Here is a 2,766-nt window from a genome sequence, read left to right on the forward strand (position 1 = left end):
TCATTCCCCCCTACCCCCCTCCAACCAAGCAATCAGTCATCGATAGGTGCCGTGTGCTGTGTCATAGTGTGTACCTCTGGCGGCCAGTTCGTTGGCGGTATAGGGAGGCTAATTTACATTCATTTGATGAGTTGTACCTGACAGTTGGCGTCTGGCGGTGTAAACGCGCAAATACTATGTTTACATCAACGTTCCTCTTTGCATATTTTGGCTTAACCTGGGGGTAAGCAGGGCTGGCGGTATAACGAGGTGGGGGTGGGGTGGGGCGGTAACAATACGAGGTTTGAGTATAATTCGTATAAATCCATCCATACATCTCGTTAACTAATAATTATTTTGTAGTGGGTACAAAGTCACAGTACCTGTAGAGCAAATAAAAATGAACAAAGAAAGTACTTTAGAATCTGAGCATGAGACGGGCCAAATGTAAAGTAGCAGCAACGTATCTTTGTAATACATGTATAATTATATGCACGTTCTTACCCACATATGATTGTACTTTTACTTTCACCTTTTACTTTTTCATCCTCTGTTGCCGTTAAGCGTCGAGGGGAGATGCAGTTTTCTATGGTAGGTTAGCTCCGCTGTTCTTTCAGTTGTGATGATATGTTTTCTTAGGGTTTCCTAAGTGCTTGGTGTTGTAGGCTCTCGAGGCTGGCTGGTCAGGTGACATGCGTAACAGGTGGTCAAACCATTTTATCCTCTGTCTTCTATGTAACGCAGGCTGGACTCAGTGCCGATAGCTGCTGTTAATTCTTCCTTTCTCTGCCTGTCTCGTCTTGTGATGTCAAGGGTTTTACGGAGACATTTCATTTCGCTTGCGGAGATTTTGCTTTCATGGGCTTTACTTAAAGTCGAGGTCTGTCACTGATAACATAATGTTGGTATGAATATTGAGGTGAAAAGCTGCCTCCTTGTGTCCTTTGAAATGTCTGGATGCGATAGGAGGGGTGCGAGCGGGTAGGTGACAGCGTTGGCTTTTTGAGTTCGCAGTTCTATTTCTCTCTCTATGGACCCGTTTTCAGGAAATGGACTGCCAAGATATTTAAACTCCTCCACCTGTTTCAGTTGTTTACTATTGACATGGATGTTCAGGGGACTATGGTTTCGGCTCACTTTCACAACTTCTGTCTTTGATGTGCTTATTTTCATGTTGAAATTCTCACAGCTGTTGTTGAGTTAGGTAGTGTGATTTTGGAGGCTTTGTTGGTCAAGATGAATAAGACATTGGTCATCTGCGAACAGAAATTCATTTAGGCTTTCTGGGCTTTGGTTTGCGTCTTAGCCTTATTGTGTCCATATATATTATAAACAGTAGGGGAGATTGAGCGCATCCCTGTCGTAATCCAGATCTTACTTTGAATCAGTCTGTATTGCCTTCCTTCGTTCTTACTGAGCTTCTGCTGTTGGTATATAGAGCTCTGACATTATCTAACATTTGTCCTCTGACGCCATACTTTTCGAGTGTCTTCCAGAGTTTTGCATGGTTTACTCTGTCAAAAGCCTTCTCCTGGTCTATAAAGACGATGTTGGATTCTTTGTTATGTTCGATTGTTTTCTCGCATATCTGATATGATTGTAATACATATATGACTATATGCACATTCTTACCGACATATGATTGTAATACATATATGACTATATGCACGTTCTTACCGACATATGATTGTAATAGAGAATCTACATGTAATATGCACATTTTTCCCCACATATAATTGTAATACATGTATAATCATATGCATATTCTTACCGACGTATGATTGTAATACCTGTATAATAATATGCACATTCTTACCGACACAAGATTGTAATACATGTATAATCATATGCACATTCTTACTGACACAAGATTGTAATACACGTATATTATTTATATGCACGTTCTTACCTTTGAACGACGGAACTGCCAGCGATCTGTACACGGGTGTACCGATATAAGCTCGTAGTCCTTGTGGGAGATCTTCACGGGCGGATCTCTGTCTGTGGTGAGTAGTACCAATCTTTTGTAGTAAGGTAGAACGATTCTGGGAGGGAGTGCTGTCTTGGGAGATGATTTCCCTTAAATAACTAGCACATTCTGCCACATACTGTCACAAACCGATATAAACTTTCACAAACCGATATAAACTATCACAAACCGATATAAACTGTCACATGCTGACAGTACCACAATGTAATGGATCTGCTGATGCTTAGGCTTAGTGGGCCACGGTACGCTGTGCGATACATTCAAACAAGCACACAAACATCTCTATACAAACACCTCCACGCAACGTCTGCTTCATGCAAAGTCAAGATGCCCTCCACACAGGGTCATCATTTTGTCGAATGCATTGGTTGGGTCTCTGCCGTGACCGGACTAGATCTATAAATATCATATTATTATATATAATCCAAACCAAGGCTGTTCAGGGTCAGTGTCCTGGGTCAGATCCCCGCCAGCTAACAACACAACCGTTTACAAATAATTAATGACAACATGTACAGTCTGTGCATGTGTGCAACGCTCGGCGCTCACTCACAGGTTTAGGAGGCCAAAGAACGACTCACTCTGCAGTGTTTTTTGTAAGGGTGTTTCACTGTCCGAAGCGGTTCCCTGTGGCCTCTATAACCAGGCCGTTTTCTTTCTTTTGTTTTGCCAAGTGTTTTTACAGCACCTGCAACACAAATAGGGTGTTTCCAATATTTTGTTTTACTAAGAGTTTGACGGCACGTGCAACACAAATAGGGTGTTTTCTTTCTATTGTTTTACCAAGAGTTCTACAG

General features: G+C 41.8%; 1 protein-coding gene across 1 annotated transcript in view; it reads right to left on the reverse strand.

The window, feature by feature from the left end:
* LOC101855925 (leukotriene-B4 omega-hydroxylase 3) overlaps positions 1-2,434 on the reverse strand; it is a gene marked incomplete at its 3' end in the record, with an annotated part of 15,450 nt that extends 13,016 nt beyond the window's left edge. The window contains 1 exon segment of the mRNA XM_005112971.3: positions 1,889-2,434.
* Positions 2,435-2,766: the final 332 nt, after the last annotated feature.

This window comes from Aplysia californica, unplaced genomic scaffold (genome assembly GCF_000002075.1).
Source record: "Aplysia californica isolate F4 #8 unplaced genomic scaffold, AplCal3.0 scaffold01515, whole genome shotgun sequence".
NCBI lineage: Eukaryota > Metazoa > Mollusca > Gastropoda > Aplysiida > Aplysiidae > Aplysia > Aplysia californica.